We start from the raw sequence: 24,294 nt of genomic DNA on the forward strand, positions 1-24,294 counted from the left end.
ATAGTATCTGAAACAAAAACAAAATTATTTATAGACAGCTGCTGGTAAACTCAAATAAAATATACATATATTCAACAGTGAGCCAAAAAAAAAACAAAAACAGTTCAAAAATATCAAACCAAAAAAAAAACTTTTTTCAAAATATAAAGAAAGAAAAAACTGGCATTAATGGCAGCCAACATCATTGGTCAATTGCTCTTTTTGACTATATATCATTAACTATTTTCATTTTAAATCTTTATTTTAATCAGTAATGAAGACGGTTTAATGATATAATCATTATTTTTTAAATTAATGTGTGCGTCAAATTATCACGTTGGTGGCTTTTCAAAACAATCTGATGTATACACTTGAACAGAAATGATTAAAGTTCAACTAAATTTCAAACAATCTAAATCAGGTCATATTTTCCCAATTTCTTATAGAAAAATGCAGATGAATATGTAAATTTCCAGGGAAAAACTGATTTTAATGACCTAACAAATATGAACATAGTTTTAAGTACAATTGTATAACCAAATACTTACATGCTTCTCATTTCCAATATTCAATGAAACAATCTTCATGTTCTGTGACTGACTGGAACTTGGTAAGGCCTGCTACTGTAATAGAACTAAAATTATAATTAGACTAAAATTAAATATACTTTCCTTTAATTTTCTTGTCCTGGTCTTCGTCAATGGCTCCATTTTCGGGGTCTTTGCTGTAAACATCTTCTTCATAGTATCTGAAACAAAAACAAAATTATTTATAGACAGATGCTGATAAACTCAAATAAAATTTACATATATTCAACAGTGAGCCAAAAAAAAAACCAAAACAGTTCAAAAATATCAAACCAAATATAAAACTTTCAATAAAGTTTGCTTATTTAAAAAATAAAACTTTTTTCAAAATATAAAGAAAGAAAAAACTGGCATTAATGGCAGCCAACATCATTGGTCAATTGCGCTTTTTGACTATATATCATTAACTATTTTCATTTTAAATCTTTATTTTAATCAGTAATGAAGACGGTTTAATGACATAATCATTATTTTCGAAATTAATGTGTGCCTCAAATGATCACAAGTTGGTGGCTATTCAAAACAATCTGATGTATACACTTGAACAGAAATGATTAAAATTCAACTGAATTTCAAACAATTTAAATCAGGTCATATTTTTCCAATTACTTGTAGAAAAATGCAGATGAATATGTAAATTTCCAGGGAAAAACTGATTTTAATGACCTAACAAATACGAACATAGTTTTAAGTACAATTGTATAACCAAATACTTACATGCTTCTCATTTCCAATATTCAATGAAACAATCTTCATGTTCTGTGACTGACTGGAACTTGGTAAGGCCTGCTACTGTAATAGAACTAAAATTATAATTAGACTAAAATTAAATATACTTTCCTTTAATTTTCTTGTCCTGGTCTTCGTCAATGGCTCCATTTTCGGGGTCTTTGCTGTAAACATCTTCTTCATAGTATCTGAAACAAAAACAAAATTATTTATAGACAGCTGCTGGTAAACTCAAATAAAATATACATATATTCAACAGTGAGCCAAAAAAAAACAAAAACAGTTCAAAAATATCAAACCAAAAAAAAAACTTTTTTCAAAATATAAAGAAAGAAAAAACTGGCATTAATGGCAGCCAACATCATTGGTCAATTGCTCTTTTTGACTATATATCATTAACTATTTTCATTTTAAATCTTTATTTTAATCAGTAATGAAGACGGTTTAATGATATAATCATTATTTTTGAAATTAATGTGTGCGTCAAATTATCACGTTGGTGGCTTTTCAAAACAATCTGATGTATACACTTGAACAGAAATGATTAAAGTTCAACTGAATTTCAAACAATCTAAATCAGGTCATATTTTCCCAATTTCTTATAGAAAAATGCAGATGAATATGTAAATTTCCAGGGAAAAACTGATTTTAATGACCTAACAAATATGAACATAGTTTTAAGTACAATTGTATAACCAAATACTTACATGCTTCTCATTTCCAATATTCAATGAAACAATCTTCATGTTCTGTGACTGACTGGAACTTGGTAAGGCCTGCTACTGTAATAGAACTAAAATTATAATTAGACTAAAATTAAATATACTTTCCTTTAATTTTCTTGTCCTGGTCTTCGTCAATGGCTCCATTTTCGGGGTCTTTGCTGTAAACATCTTCTTCATAGTATCTGAAACAAAAACAAAATTATTTATAGACAGCTGCTGGTAAACTCAAATAAAATTTACATATATTCAACAGTGAGCAAAAAAAAAAAGACAGTTCAAAAATATCAAACCAAATATAAAACTTTTAATAAAGTTTGCTTATTTAAAAAATAAAACTTTTTTCAAAATATTTAGAAAGAAAAAACTGGCATTAATGGCAGCCAACATCATTGGTCAATTGCGCTTTTTGACTATATATCATTAACTATTTTCATTTTAAATCTTTATTTTAATCAGTAATGAAGACGGTTTAATGATATAATCATTATTTTCGAAATTAATGTGTGCCTCAAATGATCACAAGTTGGTGGCTATTCAAAACAATCTTGATGTATACACTTGAACAGAAATGATTAAAATTCAACTGAATTTCAAACAATTTAAATCAGGTCATATTTTTCCAATTACTTGTAGAAAAATGCAGATGAATATGTAAGTTTCCAGGGAAAAACTGATTTTAATGACCTAACAAATATGAACATAGTTTTAAGTACAATTGTATAACCAAATACTTACATGCTTCTCATTTCCAATATTCAATGAAACAATCTTCATGTTCTGTGACTGACTGGAACTTGGTAAGGCCTGCTACTGTAATAGAACTAAAATTATAATTAGACTAAAATTAAATATACTTTCCTTTAATTTTCTTGTCCTGGTCTTCGTCAATGGCTCCATTTTCGGGGTCTTTGCTGTAAACATCTTCTTCATAGTATCTGAAACAAAAACAAAATTATTTATAGACAGATGCTGATAAACTCAAATAAAATTTACATATATTCAACAGTGAGCAAAAAAAAAAAGACAGTTCAAAAATATCAAACCAAATATAAAACTTTTAATAAAGTTTGCTTATTTAAAAAATAAAACTTTTTTCAAAATATTTAGAAAGAAAAAACTGGCATTAATGGCAGCCAACATCATTGGTCAATTGCTCTTTTTGACTGTATATCATTAACTATTTTCATTTTAAATCTTTATTTTAATCAGTAATGAAGACGGTTTAATGATATAATCATTATTTTTGAAATTAATGTGTGCGTCAAATTATCACGTTGGTGGCTTTTCAAAACAATCTGATGTATACACTTGAACAGAAATGATTAAAGTTCAACTGAATTTCAAACAATCTAAATCAGGTCATATTTTCCCAATTTCTTATAGAAAAATGCAGATGAATATGTAAATTTCCAGGGAAAAACTGATTTTAATGACCTAACAAATATGAACATAGTTTTAAGTACAATTGTATAACCAAATACTTACATGCTTCTCATTTCCAATATTCAATGAAACAATCTTTGTTCTGTGACTGACTGGAACTTGGTAAGGCCTGCTACTGTAATAGAACTAAAATTATAATTAGACTAAAATTAAATATACTTTCCTTTAATTTTCTTGTCCTGGTCTTCGTCAATGGCTCCATTTTCGGGGTCTTTGCTGTAAACATCTTCTTCATAGTATCTGAAACAAAAACAAAATTATTTATAGACAGATGCTGATAAACTCAAATAAAATTTACATATATTCAACAGTGAGCCAAAAAAAAAACCAAAACAGTTCAAAAATATCAAACCAAATATAAAACTTTCAATAAAGTTTGCTTATTTAAAAAATAAAACTTTTTTCAAAATATAAAGAAAGAAAAAACTGGCATTAATGGCAGCCAACATCATTGGTCAATTGCGCTTTTTGACTATATATCATTAACTATTTTCATTTTAAATCTTTATTTTAATCAGTAATGAAGACGGTTTAATGACATAATCATTATTTTCGAAATTAATGTGTGCCTCAAATGATCACAAGTTGGTGGCTATTCAAAACAATCTGATGTATACACTTGAACAGAAATGATTAAAATTCAACTGAATTTCAAACAATTTAAATCAGGTCATATTTTTCCAATTACTTGTAGAAAAATGCAGATGAATATGTAAATTTCCAGGGAAAAACTGATTTTAATGACCTAACAAATATGAACATAGTTTTAAGTACAATTGTATAACCAAATACTTACATGCTTCTCATTTCCAATATTCAATGAAACAATCTTCATGTTCTGTGACTGACTGGAACTTGGTAAGGCCTGCTACTGTAATAGAACTAAAATTATAATTAGACTAAAATTAAATATACTTTCCTTTAATTTTCTTGTCCTGGTCTTCGTCAATGGCTCCATTTTCGGGGTCTTTGCTGTAAACATCTTCTTCATAGTATCTGAAACAAAAACAAAATTATTTATAGACAGCTGCTGGTAAACTCAAATAAAATATACATATATTCAACAGTGAGCCAAAAAAAAACAAAAACAGTTGAAAAATATCAAACCAAAAAAAAAACTTTTTTCAAAATATAAAGAAAGAAAAAACTGGCATTAATGGCAGCCAACATCATTGGTCAATTGCTCTTTTTGACTATATATCATTAACTATTTTCATTTTAAATCTTTATTTTAATCAGTAATGAAGACGGTTTAATGATATAATCATTATTTTTGAAATTAATGTGTGCGTCAAATTATCACGTTGGTGGCTTTTCAAAACAATCTGATGTATACACTTGAACAGAAATGATTAAAGTTCAACTGAATTTCAAACAATCTAAATCAGGTCATATTTTCCCAATTTCTTATAGAAAAATGCAGATGAATATGTAAATTTCCAGGGAAAAACTGATTTTAATGACCTAACAAATATGAACATAGTTTTAAGTACAATTGCATAACCAAATACTTACATGCTTCTCATTTCCAATATTCAATGAAACAATCTTCATGTTCTGTGACTGACTGGAACTTGGTAAGGCCTGCTACTGTAATAGAACTAAAATTATAATTAGACTAAAATTAAATATACTTTCCTTTAATTTTCTTGTCCTGGTCTTCGTCAATGGCTCCATTTTCGGGGTCTTTGCTGTAAACATCTTCTTCATAGTATCTGAAACAAAAACAAAATTATTTATAGACAGATGCTGATAAACTCAAATAAAATTTACATATATTCAACAGTGAGCCAAAAAAAAAACCAAAACAGTTCAAAAATATCAAACCAAATATAAAACTTTCAATAAAGTTTGCTTATTTAAAAAATAAAACTTTTTTCAAAATATAAAGAAAGAAAAAACTGGCATTAATGGCAGCCAACATCATTGGTCAATTGCGCTTTTTGACTATATATCATTAACTGTTTTCATTTTAAATCTTTATTTTAATCAGTAATGAAGACGGTTTAATGACATAATCATTATTTTCGAAATTAATGTGTGCCTCAAATGATCACAAGTTGGTGGCTATTCAAAACAATCTGATGTATACACTTGAACAGAAATGATTAAAATTCAACTGAATTTCAAACAATTTAAATCAGGTCATATTTTTCCAATTACTTGTAGAAAAATGCAGATGAATATGTAAATTTCCAGGGAAAAACTGATTTTAATGACCTAACAAATACGAACATAGTTTTAAGTACAATTGTATAACCAAATACTTACATGCTTCTCATTTCCAATATTCAATGAAACAATCTTCATGTTCTGTGACTGACTGGAACTTGGTAAGGCCTGCTACTGTAATAGAACTAAAATTATAATTAGACTAAAATTAAATATACTTTCCTTTAATTTTCTTGTCCTGGTCTTCGTCAATGGCTCCATTTTCGGGGTCTTTGCTGTAAACATCTTCTTCATAGTATCTGAAACAAAAACAAAATTATTTATAGACAGCTGCTGGTAAACTCAAATAAAATATACATATATTCAACAGTGAGCCAAAAAAAAAACAAAAACAGTTCAAAAATATCAAACCAAAAAAAAAACTTTTTTCAAAATATAAAGAAAGAAAAAACTGGCATTAATGGCAGCCAACATCATTGGTCAATTGCTCTTTTTGACTATATATCATTAACTATTTTCATTTTAAATCTTTATTTTAATCAGTAATGAAGACGGTTTAATGATATAATCATTATTTTTGAAATTAATGTGTGCGTCAAATTATCACGTTGGTGGCTTTTCAAAACAATCTGATGTATACACTTGAACAGAAATGATTAAAGTTCAACTGAATTTCAAACAATCTAAATCAGGTCATATTTTCCCAATTTCTTATAGAAAAATGCAGATGAATATGTAAATTTCCAGGGAAAAACTGATTTTAATGACCTAACAAATATGAACATAGTTTTAAGTACAATTGTATAACCAAATACTTACATGCTTCTCATTTCCAATATTCAATGAAACAATCTTCATGTTCTGTGACTGACTGGAACTTGGTAAGGCCTGCTACTGTAATAGAACTAAAATTATAATTAGACTAAAATTAAATATACTTTCCTTTAATTTTCTTGTCCTGGTCTTCGTCAATGGCTCCATTTTCGGGGTCTTTGCTGTAAACATCTTCTTCATAGTATCTGAAACAAAAACAAAATTATTTATAGACAGATGCTGATAAACTCAAATAAAATTTACATATATTCAACAGTGAGCCAAAAAAAAAACCAAAACAGTTCAAAAATATCAAACCAAATATAAAACTTTCAATAAAGTTTGCTTATTTAAAAAATAAAACTTTTTTCAAAATATAAAGAAAGAAAAAACTGGCATTAATGGCAGCCAACATCATTGGTCAATTGCGCTTTTTGACTATATATCATTAACTATTTTCATTTTAAATCTTTATTTTAATCAGTAATGAAGACGGTTTAATGACATAATCATTATTTTCGAAATTAATGTGTGCCTCAAATGATCACAAGTTGGTGGCTATTCAAAACAATCTGATGTATACACTTGAACAGAAATGATTAAAATTCAACTGAATTTCAAACAATTTAAATCAGGTCATATTTTTCCAATTACTTGTAGAAAAATGCAGATGAATATGTAAATTTCCAGGGAAAAACTGATTTTAATGACCTAACAAATACGAACATAGTTTTAAGTACAATTGTATAACCAAATACTTACATGCTTCTCATTTCCAATATTCAATGAAACAATCTTCATGTTCTGTGACTGACTGGAACTTGGTAAGGCCTGCTACTGTAATAGAACTAAAATTATAATTAGACTAAAATTAAATATACTTTCCTTTAATTTTCTTGTCCTGGTCTTCGTCAATGGCTCCATTTTCGGGGTCTTTGCTGTAAACATCTTCTTCATAGTATCTGAAACAAAAACAAAATTATTTATAGACAGCTGCTGGTAAACTCAAATAAAATATACATATATTCAACAGTGAGCCAAAAAAAAACAAAAACAGTTCAAAAATATCAAACCAAAAAAAAAACTTTTTTCAAAATATAAAGAAAGAAAAAACTGGCATTAATGGCAGCCAACATCATTGGTCAATTGCTCTTTTTGACTATATATCATTAACTATTTTCATTTTAAATCTTTATTTTAATCAGTAATGAAGACGGTTTAATGATATAATCATTATTTTTGAAATTAATGTGTGCGTCAAATTATCACGTTGGTGGCTTTTCAAAACAATCTGATGTATACACTTGAACAGAAATGATTAAAGTTCAACTGAATTTCAAACAATCTAAATCAGGTCATATTTTCCCAATTTCTTATAGAAAAATGCAGATGAATATGTAAATTTCCAGGGAAAAACTGATTTTAATGACCTAACAAATATGAACATAGTTTTAAGTACAATTGTATAACCAAATACTTACATGCTTCTCATTTCCAATATTCAATGAAACAATCTTCATGTTCTGTGACTGACTGGAACTTGGTAAGGCCTGCTACTGTAATAGAACTAAAATTATAATTAAGACTAAAATTAAATATACTTTCCTTTAATTTTCTTGTCCTGGTCTTCGTCAATGGCTCCATTTTCGGGGTCTTTGCTGTAAACATCTTCTTCATAGTATCTGAAACAAAAACAAAATTATTTATAGACAGATGCTGATAAACTCAAATAAAATTTACATATATTCAACAGTGAGCCAAAAAAAAAACCAAAACAGTTCAAAAATATCAAACCAAATATAAAACTTTCAATAAAGTTTGCTTATTTAAAAAATAAAACTTTTTTCAAAATATAAAGAAAAAAAAAACTGGCATTAATGGCAGCCAACATCATTGGTCAATTGCGCTTTTTGACTATATATCATTAACTATTTTCATTTTAAATCTTTATTTTAATCAGTAATGAAGACGGTTTAATGACATAATCATTATTTTCGAAATTAATGTGTGCCTCAAATGATCACAAGTTGGTGGCTATTCAAAACAATCTGATGTATACACTTGAACAGAAATGATTAAAATTCAACTGAATTTCAAACAATTTAAATCAGGTCATATTTTTCCAATTACTTGTAGAAAAAGGCAGATGAATATGTAAATTTCCAGGGAAAAACTGATTTTAATGACCTAACAAATACGAACATAGTTTTAAGTACAATTGTATAACCAAATACTTACATGCTTCTCATTTCCAATATTCAATGAAACAATCTTCATGTTCTGTGACTGACTGGAACTTGGTAAGGCCTGCTACTGTAATAGAACTAAAATTATAATTAGACTAAAATTAAATATACTTTCCTTTAATTTTCTTGTCCTGGTCTTCGTCAATGGCTCCATTTTCGGGGTCTTTGCTGTAAACATCTTCTTCATAGTATCTGAAACAAAAACAAAATTATTTATAGACAGCTGCTGGTAAACTCAAATAAAATATACATATATTCAACAGTGAGCCAAAAAAAAACAAAAACAGTTCAAAAATATCAAACCAAAAAAAAAACTTTTTTCAAAATATAAAGAAAGAAAAAACTGGCATTAATGGCAGCCAACATCATTGGTCAATTGCTCTTTTTGACTATATATCATTAACTATTTTCATTTTAAATCTTTATTTTAATCAGTAATGAAGACGGTTTAATGATATAATCATTATTTTTGAAATTAATGTGTGCGTCAAATTATCACGTTGGTGGCTTTTCAAAACAATCTGATGTATACACTTGAACAGAAATGATTAAAGTTCAACTGAATTTCAAACAATCTAAATCAGGTCATATTTTCCCAATTTCTTATAGAAAAATGCAGATGAATATGTAAATTTCCAGGGAAAAACTGATTTTAATGACCTAACAAAGATGAACATAGTTTTAAGTACAATTGTATAACCAAATACTTACATGCTTCTCATTTCCAATATTCAATGAAACAATCTTCATGTTCTGTGACTGACTGGAACTTGGTAAGGCCTGCTACTGTAATAGAACTAAAATTATAATTAGACTAAAATTAAATATACTTTCCTTTAATTTTCTTGTCCTGGTCTTCGTCAATGGCTCCATTTTCGGGGTCTTTGCTGTAAACATCTTCTTCATAGTATCTGAAACAAAAACAAAATTATTTATAGACAGATGCTGATAAACTCAAATAAAATTTACATATATTCAACAGTGAGCCAAAAAAAAAAACCAAAACAGTTCAAAAATATCAAACCAAATATAAAACTTTCAATAAAGTTTGCTTATTTAAAAAATAAAACTTTTTTCAAAATATAAAGAAAGAAAAAACTGGCATTAATGGCAGCCAACATCATTGGTCAATTGCGCTTTTTGACTATATATCATTAACTATTTTCATTTTAAATCTTTATTTTAATCAGTAATGAAGACGGTTTAATGACATAATCATTATTTTCGAAATTAATGTGTGCCTCAAATGATCACAAGTTGGTGGCTATTCAAAACAATCTGATGTATACACTTGAACAGAAATGATTAAAATTCAACTGAATTTCAAACAATTTAAATCAGGTCATATTTTTCCAATTACTTGTAGAAAAAGGCAGATGAATATGTAAATTTCCAGGGAAAAACTGATTTTAATGACCTAACAAATATGAACATAGTTTTAAGTACAATTGTATAACCAAATACTTACATGCTTCTCATTTCCAATCTTCAATGAAACAATCTTCATGTTCTGTGACTGACTGGAACTTGGTAAGGCCTGCTACTGTAATAGAACTAAAATTATAATTAGACTAAAATTAAATATACTTTCCTTTAATTTTCTTGTCCTGGTCTTCGTCAATGGCTCCATTTTCGGGGTCTTTGCTGTAAACATCTTCTTCATAGTATCTGAAACAAAAACAAAATTATTTATAGACAGCTGCTGATAAACTCAAATAAAATTTACATATATTCAACAGTGAGCAAAAAAAAAAAGACAGTTCAAAAATATCAAACCAAATATAAAACTTTTAATAAAGTTTGCTTATTTAAAAAATAAAACTTTTTTCAAAATATTTAGAAAGAAAAAACTGGCATTAATGGCAGCCAACATCATTGGTCAATTGCACTTTTTGACTATATATCATTTACTATTTTCATTTTAAATCTTTATTTTAATCAGTAATGAAGACGGTTTAATGATATAATCATTATTTTCGAAATTAATGTGTGCCTCAAATGATCACAAGTTGGTGGCTATTCAAAACAATCTGATGTATACACTTGAACAGAAATGATTAAAATTCAACTGAATTTCAAACAATTTAAATCAGGTCATATTTTTCCAATTACTTGTAGAAAAATGCAGATGAATATGTAAGTTTCCAGGGAAAAACTGATTTTAATGACCTAACAAATATGAACATAGTTTTAAGTACAATTGTATAACCAAATACTTACATGCTTCTCATTTCCAATATTCAATGAAACAATCTTCATGTTCTGTGACTGACTGGAACTTGGTAAGGCCTGCTACTGTAATAGAACTAAAATTATAATTAGACTAAAATTAAATATACTTTCCTTTAATTTTCTTGTCCTGGTCTTCGTCAATGGCTCCATTTTCGGGGTCTTTGCTGTAAACATCTTCTTCATAGTATCTGAAACAAAAACAAAATTATTTATAGACAGATGCTGATAAACTCAAATAAAAGTTACATATATTCAACAGTGAGCAAAAAAAAAAAAAAGACAGTTCAAAAATATCAAACCAAATATAAAGCTTTTAATAAAGTTTGCTTATTTAAAAAATAAAACTTTTTTCAAAATATTTAGAAAGAAAAAACTGGCATTAATGGCAGCCGACATCATTGGTCAATTGCTCTTTTTGACTATATATCATTAACTATTTTCATTTTAAATCTTTATTTTAATCAGTAATGAAGACGGTTTAATGATATAATCATTATTTTCAAAATTAATGTGTGCGTCAAATTATCACAAATTGGTGGCTTTTCAAAACAATCTGATGTGTACACTTGAACAGAAATGATTAAAATTCAACTCAATTTCAAACAATCTAAATCAGCTCATATTTTCCCAATTTCTTGTAGAAAAATGCAGATGAATATGTAAATTTCCAGGGAAAAACTGATTTTAATGACCTAACAAATATGAACATAGTTTTAAGTACAAATGTATAACCAAATACTTACATGCTTCTCATTTCCAATCTTCAATGAAACAATCCACGTTCTGTGACTGACTGGAACTTGGTAAGGCCTGCTACTGTAATAGAACTAAAATTATAATTAGACTAAAATTAAATATACTTTCCTTTAATTTTCTTGTCCTGGTCTTCGTCAATGGCTCCATTTTCGGGGTCTTTGCTGTAAACATCTTCTTCATAGTATCTGAAACAAAAACAAAATTATTTATAGACAGATGCTGATAAACTCAAATAAAATTTACATATATTCAACAGTGAGCAAAAAAAAAAAGACAGTTCAAAAATATCAAACCAAATATAAAACTTTTAATAAAGTTTGCTTATTTAAAAAATAAAACTTTTTTCAAAATATTTAGAAAGAAAAAACTGGCATTAATGGCAGCCAACATCATTGGTCAATTGCACTTTTTGACTATATATCATTTACTATTTTCATTTTAAATCTTTATTTTAATCAGTAATGAAGACGGTTTAATGATATAATCATTATTTTCGAAATTAATGTGTGCCTCAAATGATCACAAGTTGGTGGCTATTCAAAACAATCTGATGTATACACTTGAACAGAAATGATTAAAATTCAACTGAATTTCAAACAATTTAAATCAGGTCATATTTTTCCAATTACTTGTAGAAAAATGCAGATGAATATGTAAGTTTCCAGGGAAAAACTGATTTTAATGACCTAACAAATATGAACATAGTTTTAAGTACAATTGTATAACCAAATACTTACATGCTTCTCATTTCCAATATTCAATGAAACAATCTTCATGTTCTGTGACTGACTGGAACTTGGTAAGGCCTGCTACTGTAATAGAACTAAAATTATAATTAGACTAAAATTAAATATACTTTCCTTTAATTTTCTTGTCCTGGTCTTCGTCAATGGCTCCATTTTCGGGGTCTTTGCTGTAAACATCTTCTTCATAGTATCTGAAACAAAAACAAAATTATTTATAGACAGATGCTGATAAACTCAAATAAAATTTACATATATTCAACAGTGAGCAAAAAAAAAAAAGACAGTTCAAAAATATCAAACCAAATATAAAACTTTTAATAAAGTTTGCTTATTTAAAAAATAAAACTTTTTTCAAAATATTTAGAAAGAAAAAACTGGCATTAATGGCAGCCAACATCATTGGTCAATTGCGCTTTTTGACTATATATCATTAACTATTTTCATTTTAAATCTTTATTTTAATCAGTAATGAAGACGGTTTAATGATATAATCATTATTTTCGAAATTAATGTGTGCCTCAAATGATCACAAGTTGGTGGCTATTCAAAACAATCTTGATGTATACACTTGAACAGAAATGATTAAAATTCAACTGAATTTCAAACAATTTAAATCAGGTCATATTTTTCCAATTACTTGTAGAAAAATGCAGATGAATATGTAAATTTCCAGGGAAAAACTGATTTTAATGACCTAACAAATATGAACATAGTTTTAAGTACAATTGTATAACCAAATACTTACATGCTTCTCATTTCCAATCTTCAATGAAAAAATCCATGTTCTGTGACTGACTGGAACTTGGTAAGGCCTGCTACTGTAATAGAACTAAAATTATAATTAGACTAAAATTAAATATACTTTCCTTTAATTTTCTTGTCCTGGTCTTCGTCAATGGCTCCGTTTTCGGGGTCTTTGCTGTAAACATCTTCTTCATAGTATCTGAAACAAAAGCAAAATTATTTATAGACAGATGCTGATAAACTCAAATAAAATTTACATATATTCAACAGTGAGCAAAAAAAAAAAGACAGTTCAAAAATATCAAACCAAATATAAAACTTTTAATAAAGTTTTTCAAAATATTTAGAAAGAAAAAACTGGCATTAATGGCAGCCAACATCATTGGTCAATTGCGCTTTTTGACTATATATCATTAACTATTTTCATTTTAAATCTTTATTTTAATCAGTAATGAAGACGGTTTAATGATATAATCATTATTTTCGAAATTAATGTGTGCCTCAAATGATCACAAGTTGGTGGCTATTCAAAACAATCTTGATGTATACACTTGAACAGAAATGATTAAAATTCAACTGAATTTCAAACAATTTAAATCAGCTCATATTTTTCCAATTACTTGTAGAAAAATGCAGATGAATATGTAAATTTCCAGGGAAAAACTGATTTTAATGACCTAACAAATATGAACATAGTTTTAAGTACAATTGTATAACCAAATACTTACATGCTTCTCATTTCCAATCTTCAATGAAAAAATCCATGTTCTGTGACTGACTGGAACTTGGTAAGGCCTGCTACTGTAATAGAACTAAAATTATAATTAGACTAAAATTAAATATACTTTCCTTTAATTTTCTTGTCCTGGTCTTCGTCAATGGCTCCATTTTCGGGGTCTTTGCTGTAAACATCTTCTTCATAGTATCTGAAACAAAAACAAAATTATTTATAGACAGATGCTGATAAACTCAAATAAAATTTACATATATTCAACAGTGAGCAAAAAAAAAAAGACAGTTCAAAAATATCAAACCAAATATAAAACTTTTAATAAAGTTTTTCAAAATATTTAGAAAGAAAAAACTGGCATTAATGGCAGCCAACATCATTGGTCAATTGCGCTTTTTGACTATATATCATTAACTATTTTCATTTTAAATCTTTATTTTAATCAGTAATGAAGAAGGTTTAATGATATAATCATTATTTTCGAAATTAATGTGTGCCTCAAATGATCACAAGTTGGTGGCTATTCAAAACAATCTTGATGTATACACTTGAACAGAAATGATTAAAATTCAACTGAATTTCAAACAATTTAAATCAGGTCATATTTTTCCAATTACTTGTAGAAAAATGCAGATGAATATGTAAATTTCCAGGGAAAAACTGATTTTAATGACCTAACAAATATGAACATAGTTTTAAGTACAATTGTATAACCAAATACTTACATGCTTCTCATTTCCAATCTTCAATGAAAAAATCCATGTTCTGTGACTGACTGGAACTTGGTAAGGCCTGCTACTGTAATAGAACTAAAATTATAATTAGACTAAAATTAAATATACTTTCCTTTAATTTTCTTGTCCTGGTCTTCGTCAATGGCTCCATTTTCGGGGTCTTTGCTGTAAACATCTTCTTCATAGTATCTGAAACAAAAACAAAATTATTTATAGACAGATGCTGATAAACTCAAATAAAATTTACATATATTCAACAGTGAGCAAAAAAAAAAAAGACAGTTCAAAAACATCAAACCAAATATAAAAATTTTAATAAAGTTTGCTTATTTAAAAAATAAAACTTTTTTCAAAATATTTAGAAAGAAAAAACGCATTAATGGCAGCCAACATCATTGGTCAATTGCTCTTTTTGACTATATATCATTAACTATTTTCATTTTAAATCTTTATTTTAATCAGTAATGAAGACGGTTTAATGATATAATCATTATTTTCGAAATTAATGTGTGCATCAAATTATCACAAATTGGTGGCTATTCAAAACAATCTGATGTATACACTTGAACAGAAATGATTAAAATTCAACTGAATTTCAAACAATCTAAATCAGGTCATATTTTCCCAATTACTTGTAGAAAAATGCAGATGAATATGTAAATTTCCAGGGAAAAACTGATTTTAATGACCTAACAAATATGAACATAGTTTTAAGTACAATTGTATAACCAAATACTTACATGCTTCTCATTTCCAATATTCAATGAAACAATCTTCATGTTCTGTGACTGACTGGAACTTGGTAAGGCCTGCTACTGTAATAGAACTAAAATTATAATTAGACTAAAATTAAATATACTTTCCTTTAATTTTCTTGTCCTGGTCTTCGTCAATGGCTCCATTTTCGGGGTCTTTGCTGTAAACATCTTCTTCATAGTATCTGAAACAAAAACAAAATTATTTATAGACAGCTGCTGGTAAACTCAAATAAAATATACATATATTCAACAGTGAGCCAAAAAAAAACAAAAACAGTTCAAAAATATCAAACCAAAAAAAAAACTTTTTTCAAAATATAAAGAAAGAAAAAACTGGCATTAATGGCAGCCAACATCATTGGTCAATTGCTCTTTTTGACTATATATCATTAACTATTTTCATTTTAAATCTTTATTTTAATCAGTAATGAAGACGGTTTAATGATATAATCATTATTTTTGAAATTAATGTGTGCGTCAAATTATCACGTTGGTGGCTTTTCAAAACAATCTGATGTATACACTTGAACAGAAATGATTAAAGTTCAACTGAATTTCAAACAATCTAAATCAGGTCATATTTTCCCAATTTCTTATAGAAAAATGCAGATGAATATGTAAATTTCCAGGGAAAAACTGATTTTAATGACCTAACAAATATGAACATAGTTTTAAGTACAATTGTATAACCAAATACTTACATGCTTCTCATTTCCAATATTCAATGAAACAATCTTCATGTTCTGTGACTGACTGGAACTTGGTAAGGCCTGCTACTGTAATAGAACTAAAATTATAATTAGACTAAAATTAAATATACTTTCCTTTAATTTTCTTGTCCTGGTCTTCGTCAATGGCTCCATTTTCGGGGTCTTTGCTGTAAACATCTTCTTCATAGTATCTGAAACAAAAACAAAATTATTTATAGACAGATGCTGATAAACTCAAATAAAATTTACATATATTCAACAGTGAGCCAAAAAAAAAAACCAAAACAGTTCAAAAATATCAAACCAAATATAAAACTTTCAATAAAGTTTGCTTATTTAAAAAATAAAACTTTTTTCAAAATATAAAGAAAGAAAAAACTGGCATTAATGGCAGCCAACATCATTGGTCAATTGCGCTTTTTGACTATATATCATTAACTATTTTCATTTTAAATCTTTATTTTAATCAGTAATGAAGACGGTTTAATGACATAATCATTATTTTCGAAATTAATGTGTGTCTCAAATGATCACAAGTTGGTGGCTATTCAAAACAATCTGATGTATACACTTGAACAGAAATGATTAAAATTCAACTGAATTTCAAACAATTTAAATCAGGTCATATTTTTCCAATTACTTGTAGAAAAAGGCAGATGAATATGTAAATTTCCAGGGAAAAACTGATTTTAATGACCTAACAAATATGAACATAGTTTTAAGTACAATTGTATAACCAAATACTTACATGCTTCTCATTTCCAATCTTCAATGAAACAATCTTCATGTTCTGTGACTGACTGGAACTTGGTAAGGCCTGCTACTGTAATAGAACTAAAATTATAATTAGACTAAAATTAAATATACTTTCCTTTAATTTTCTTGTCCTGGTCTTCGTCAATGGCTCCATTTTCGGGGTCTTTGCTGTAAACATCTTCTTCATAGTATCTGAAACAAAAACAAAATTATTTATAGACAGATGCTGATAAACTCAAATAAAATTTACATATATTCAACAGTGAGCCAAAAAAATAAACCAAAACAGTTCAAAAATATCAAACCAAATATAAAACTTTCAATAAAGTTTGCTTATTTAAAAAATAAAACTTTTTTCAAAATATAAAGAAAGAAAAAACTGGCATTAATGGCAGCCAACATCATTGGTCAATTGCACTTTTTGACTATATATCATTTACTATTTTCATTTTAAATCTTTATTTTAATCAGTAATGAAGACGGTTTAATGATATAATCATTATTTTCGAAATTAATGTGTGCCTCAAATGATCACAAGTTGGTGGCTATTCATAACAATCTGATGTATACACTTGAACAGAAATGATTAAAATTTCAACTGAATTTCAAACAATTTAAATCAGGTCATATTTTTCCAATTACTTGTAGAAAAATGCAGATGAATATGTAAGTTTCCAGGGAAAAACTGATTTTAATGACCTAACAAATATGAACATAGTTTTAAGTACAATTGTATAACCAAATACTTACATGCTTCTCATTTCCAATATTCAATGAAACAATCTTCATGTTCTGTGACTGACTGGAACTTGGTAAGGCCTGCTACTGTAATAGAACTAAAATTATAATTAGACTAAAATTAAATATACTTTCCTTTAATTTTCTTGTCCTGGTCTTCGTCAATGGCTCCATTTTCGGGGTCTTTGCTGTAAACATCTTCTTCATAGTATCTGAAACAAAAACAAAATTATTTATAGACAGATGCTGATAAACTCAAATAAAAGTTACATATATTCAACAGTGAGCAAAAAAAAAAAAAAGACAGTTCAAAAATATCAAACCAAATATAAAGCTTTTAATAAAGTTTGCTTATTTAAAAAATAAAACTTTTTTCAAAATATTTAGAAAGAAAAAACTGGCATTAATGGCAGCCGACATCATTGGTCAATTGCTCTTTTTGACTATATATCATTAACTTTTTTCATTTTAAATCTTTATTTTAATCAGTAATGAAGACGGTTTAATGATATAATCATTATTTTCAAAATTAATGTGTGCCTCAAATTATCACAAATTGGTGGCTTTTCAAAACAATCTGATGTATACACTTGAACAGAAATGATTAAAATTCAACTGAATTTCAAACAATCTAAATCAGCTCATATTTTTCCAATTACTTGTAGAAAAATGCAGATGAATATGTAAATTTCCAGGGAAAAACTGATTTTAATGACCTAACAAATATGAACATAGTTTTAAGTACAAATGTATAACCAAATACTTACATGCTTCTCATTTCCAATCTTCAATGAAACAATCCACGTTCTGTGACTGACTGGAACTTGGTAAGGCCTGCTACTGTAATAGAACTAAAATTATAATTAGACTAAAATTAAATATACTTTCCTTTAATTTTCTTGTCCTGGTCTTCGTCAATGGCTCCATTTTCGGGGTCTTTGCTGTAAACATCTTCTTCATAGTATCTGAAACAAAAACAAAATTATTTATAGACAGATGCTGATAAACTCAAATAAAATTTACATATATTCAACAGTGAGCAAAAAAAAAAAGACAGTTCAAAAATATCAAACCAAATATAAAACTTTTAATAAAGTTTGCTTATTTAAAAAATAAAACTTTTTTCAAAATATTTAGAAAGAAAAAACTGGCATTAATGGCAGCCAACATCATTGGTCAATTGCACTTTTTGACTATATATCATTTACTATTTTCATTTTAAATCTTTATTTTAATCAGTAATGAAGATGGTTTAATGATATAATCATTATTTTCGAAATTAATGTGTGCCTCAAATGATCACAAGTTGGTGGCTATTCAAAACAATCTGATGTATACACTTGAACAGAAATGATTAAAATTCAACTGAATTTCAAACAATTTAAATCAGGTCATATTTTTCCAATTACTTGTAGAAAAATGCAGATGAATATGTAAGTTTCCAGGGAAAAACTGATTTTAATGACCTAACAAATATGAACATAGTTTTAAGTACAATTGTATAACCAAATACTTACATGCTTCTCATTTCCAATATTCAATGAAACAATCTTCATGTTCTGTGACTGACTGGAACTTGGTAAGGCCTGCTACTGTAATAGAACTAAAATTATAATTAGACTAAAATTAAATATACTTTCCTTTAATTTTCTTGTCCTGGTCTTCGTCAATGGCTCCATTTTCGGGGTCTTTGCTGTAAACATCTTCTTCATAGTATCTGAAACAAAAACAAAATTATTTATAGACAGCTGCTGATAAACTCAAATAAAATTTACATATATTCAACAGTGAGCAAAAAAAAAAAGACAGTTCAAAAATATCAAACCAAATATAAAACTTTTAATAAAGTTTGCTTATTTAAAAAATAAAACTTTTTTCAAAATATTTAGAAAGAAAAAACTGGCATTAATGGCAGCCAACATCATTGGTCAATTGCACTTTTTGACTATATATCATTTACTATTTTCATTTTAAATCTTTATTTTAATCAGTAATGAAGACGGTTTAATGATATAATCATTATTTTCGAAATTAATGTGTGCCTCAAATGATCACAAGTTGGTGGCTATTCAAAACAATCTGATGTATACACTTGAACAGAAATGATTAAAATTCAACTGAATTTCAAACAATTTAAATCAGGTCATATTTTTCCAATTACTTGTAGAAAAATGCAGATGAATATGTAAGTTTCCAGGGAAAAACTGATTTTAATGACCTAACAAATATGAACATAGTTTTAAGTACAATTGTATAACCAAATACTTACATGCTTCTCATTTCCAATATTCAATGAAACAATCTTCATGTTCTGTGACTGACTGGAACTTGGTAAGGCCTGCTACTGTAATAGAACTAAAATTATAATTAGACTAAAATTAAATATACTTTCCTTTAATTTTCTTGTCCTGGTCTTCGTCAATGGCTCCATTTTCGGGGTCTTTGCTGTAAACATCTTCTTCATAGTATCTGAAACAAAAACAAAATTATTTATAGACAGATGCTGATAAACTCAAATAAAAGTTACATATATTCAACAGTGAGCAAAAAAAAAAAAAAGACAGTTCAAAAATATCAAACCAAATATAAAGCTTTTAATAAAGTTTGCTTATTTAAAAAATAAAACTTTTTTCAAAATATTTAGAAAGAAAAAACTGGCATTAATGGCAGCCGACATCATTGGTCAATTGCTCTTTTTGACTATATATCATTAACTATTTTCATTTTAAATCTTTATTTTAATCAGTAATGAAGACGGTTTAATGATATAATCATTATTTTCAAAATTAATGTGTGCGTCAAATTATCACAAATTGGTGGCTTTTCAAAACAATCTGATGTGTACACTTGAACAGAAATGATTAAAATTCAACTCAATTTCAAACAATCTAAATCAGCTCATATTTTCCCAATTTCTTGTAGAAAAATGCAGATGAATATGTAAATTTCCAGGGAAAAACTGATTTTAATGACCTAACAAATATGAACATAGTTTTAAGTACAAATGTATAACCAAATACTTACATGCTTCTCATTTCCAATCTTCAATGAAACAATCCACGTTCTGTGACTGACTGGAACTTGGTAAGGCCTGCTACTGTAATAGAACTAAAATTATAATTAGACTAAAATTAAATATACTTTCCTTTAATTTTCTTGTCCTGGTCTTCGTCAATGGCTCCATTTTCGGGGTCTTTGCTGTAAACATCTTCTTCATAGTATCTGAAACAAAAACAAAATTATTTATAGACAGATGCTGATAAACTCAAATAAAATTTACATATATTCAACAGTGAGCAAAAAAAAAAAGACAGTTCAAAAATATCAAACCAAATATAAAACTTTTAATAAAGTTTGCTTATTTAAAAAATAAAACTTTTTTCAAAATATTTAGAAAGAAAAAACTGGCATTAATGGCAGCCAACATCATTGGTCAATTGCACTTTTTGACTATATATCATTTACTATTTTCATTTTAAATCTTTATTTTAATCAGTAATGAAGACGGTTTAATGATATAATCATTATTTTCGAAATTAATGTGTGCCTCAAATGATCACAAGTTGGTGGCTATTCAAAACAATCTGATGTATACACTTGAACAGAAATGATTAAAATTCAACTGAATTTCAAACAATTTAAATCAGGTCATATTTTTCCAATTACTTGTAGAAAAATGCAGATGAATATGTAAGTTTCCAGGGAAAAACTGATTTTAATGACCTAACAAATATGAACATAGTTTTAAGTACAATTGTATAACCAAATACTTACATGCTTCTCATTTCCAATATTCAATGAAACAATCTTCATGTTCTGTGACTGACTGGAACTTGGTAAGGCCTGCTACTGTAATAGAACTAAAATTATAATTAGACTAAAATTAAATATACTTTCCTTTAATTTTCTTGTCCTGGTCTTCGTCAATGGCTCCATTTTCGGGGTCTTTGCTGTAAACATCTTCTTCATAGTATCTGAAACAAAAACAAAATTATTTATAGACAGATGCTGATAAACTCAAATAAAATTTACATATATTCAACAGTGAGCAAAAAAAAAAAAGACAGTTCAAAAATATCAAACCAAATATAAAACTTTTAATAAAGTTTGCTTATTTAAAAAATAAAACTTTTTTCAAAATATTTAGAAAGAAAAAACTGGCATTAATGGCAGCCAACATCATTGGTCAATTGCGCTTTTTGACTATATATCATTAACTATTTTCATTTTAAATCTTTATTTTAATCAGTAATGAAGACGGTTTAATGATATAATCATTATTTTCGAAATTAATGTGTGCCTCAAATGATCACAAGTTGGTGGCTATTCAAAACAATCTTGATGTATACACTTGAACAGAAATGATTAAAATTCAACTGAATTTCAAACAATTTAAATCAGGTCATATTTTTCCAATTACTTGTAGAAAAATGCAGATGAATATGTAAATTTCCAGGGAAAAACTGATTTTAATGACCTAACAAATATGAACATAGTTTTAAGTACAATTGTATAACCAAATACTTACATGCTTCTCATTTCCAATCTTCAATGAAAAAATCCATGTTCTGTGACTGACTGGAACTTGGTAAGGCCTGCTACTGTAATAGAACTAAAATTATAATTAGACTAAAATTAAATATACTTTCCTTTAATTTTCTTGTCCTGGTCTTCGTCAATGGCTCCGTTTTCGGGGTCTTTGCTGTAAACATCTTCTTCATAGTATCTGAAACAAAAGCAAAATTATTTATAGACAGATGCTGATAAACTCAAATAAAATTTACATATATTCAACAGTGAGCAAAAAAAAAAAGACAGTTCAAAAATATCAAACCAAATATAAAACTTTTAATAAAGTTTTTCAAAATATTTAGAAAGAAAAAACTGGCATTAATGGCAGCCAACATCATTGGTCAATTGCGCTTTTTGACTATATATCATTAACTATTTTCATTTTAAATCTTTATTTTAATCAGTAATGAAGACGGTTTAATGATATAATCATTATTTTCGAAATTAATGTGTGCCTCAAATGATCACAAGTTGGTGGCTATTCAAAACAATCTTGATGTATACACTTGAACAGAAATGATTAAAATTCAACTGAATTTCAAACAATTTAAATCAGCTCATATTTTTCCAATTACTTGTAGAAAAATGCAGATGAATATGTAAATTTCCAGGGAAAAACTGATTTTAATGACCTAACAAATATGAACATAGTTTTAAGTACAATTGTATAACCAAATACTTACATGCTTCTCATTTCCAATCTTCAATGAAAAAATCCATGTTCTGTGACTGACTGGAACTTGGTAAGGCCTGCTACTGTAATAGAACTAAAATTATAATTAGACTAAAATTAAATATACTTTCCTTTAATTTTCTTGTCCTGGTCTTCGTCAATGGCTCCATTTTCGGGGTCTTTGCTGTAAACATCTTCTTCATAGTATCTGAAACAAAAACAAAATTATTTATAGACAGATGCTGATAAACTCAAATAAAATTTACATATATTCAACAGTGAGCAAAAAAAAAAAGACAGTTCAAAAATATCAAACCAAATATAAAACTTTTAATAAAGTTTTTCAAAATATTTAGAAAGAAAAAACTGGCATTAATGGCAGCCAACATCATTGGTCAATTGCGCTTTTTGACTATATATCATTAACTATTTTCATTTTAAATCTTTATTTTAATCAGTAATGAAGAAGGTTTAATGATATAATCATTATTTTCGAAATTAATGTGTGCCTCAAATGATCACAAGTTGGTGGCTATTCAAAACAATCTTGATGTATACACTTGAACAGAAATGATTAAAATTCAACTGAATTTCAAACAATTTAAATCAGGTCATATTTTTCCAATTACTTGTAGAAAAATGCAGATGAATATGTAAATTTCCAGGGAAAAACTGATTTTAATGACCTAACAAATATGAACATAGTTTTAAGTACAATTGTATAACCAAATACTTACATGCTTCTCATTTCCAATCTTCAATGAAAAAATCCATGTTCTGTGACTGACTGGAACTTGGTAAGGCCTGCTACTGTAATAGAACTAAAATTATAATTAGACTAAAATTAAATATACTTTCCTTTAATTTTCTTGTCCTGGTCTTCGTCAATGGCTCCATTTTCGGGGTCTTTGCTGTAAACATCTTCTTCATAGTATCTGAAACAAAAACAAAATTATTTATAGACAGATGCTGATAAACTCAAATAAAATTTACATATATTCAACAGTGAGCAAAAAAAAAAAAGACAGTTCAAAAACATCAAACCAAATATAAAAATTTTAATAAAGTTTGCTTATTTAAAAAATAAAACTTTTTTCAAAATATTTAGAAAGAAAAAACGCATTAATGGCAGCCAACATCATTGGTCAATTGCTCTTTTTGACTATATATCATTAACTATTTTCATTTTAAATCTTTATTTTAATCAGTAATGAAGACGGTTTAATGATATAATCATTATTTTCGAAATTAATGTGTGCATCAAATTATCACAAATTGGTGGCTATTCAAAACAATCTGATGTATACACTTGAACAGAAATGATTAAAATTCAACTGAATTTCAAACAATCTAAATCAGGTCATATTTTCCCAATTACTTGTAGAAAAATGCAGATGAATATGTAAATTTCCAGGGAAAAACTGATTTTAATGACCTCACAAATATGAACA

At 27.4% G+C, this 24,294-nt stretch overlaps 2 long non-coding RNA genes across 3 annotated transcripts in view; one reads left to right on the forward strand and one right to left on the reverse strand.

The window, feature by feature from the left end:
* LOC127733205 (uncharacterized) overlaps positions 1-24,294 on the forward strand; it is a 46,399-nt gene that overhangs the window by 12,052 nt on the left and 10,053 nt on the right. The window lies entirely within an intron of this gene.
* LOC127733230 (uncharacterized) lies at positions 13,177-23,775 on the reverse strand. Of its 2 annotated transcripts, none has more exons than XR_007996932.1 (3): positions 23,581-23,775; positions 22,127-22,324; positions 13,177-13,371 (listed from the first exon to the last, which is right to left on the reverse strand). It is a non-coding gene; the product is annotated as an uncharacterized LOC127733230 (long non-coding RNA). The 2 variants fall into 2 exon arrangements; XR_007996931.1 differs by lacking the exon at positions 23,581-23,775 and adding an exon at positions 22,854-23,217.

Source organism: Mytilus californianus, unplaced genomic scaffold (genome assembly GCF_021869535.1).
Source record: "Mytilus californianus isolate M0D057914Y unplaced genomic scaffold, xbMytCali1.0.p SCAF_3, whole genome shotgun sequence".
NCBI lineage: Eukaryota > Metazoa > Mollusca > Bivalvia > Mytilida > Mytilidae > Mytilus > Mytilus californianus.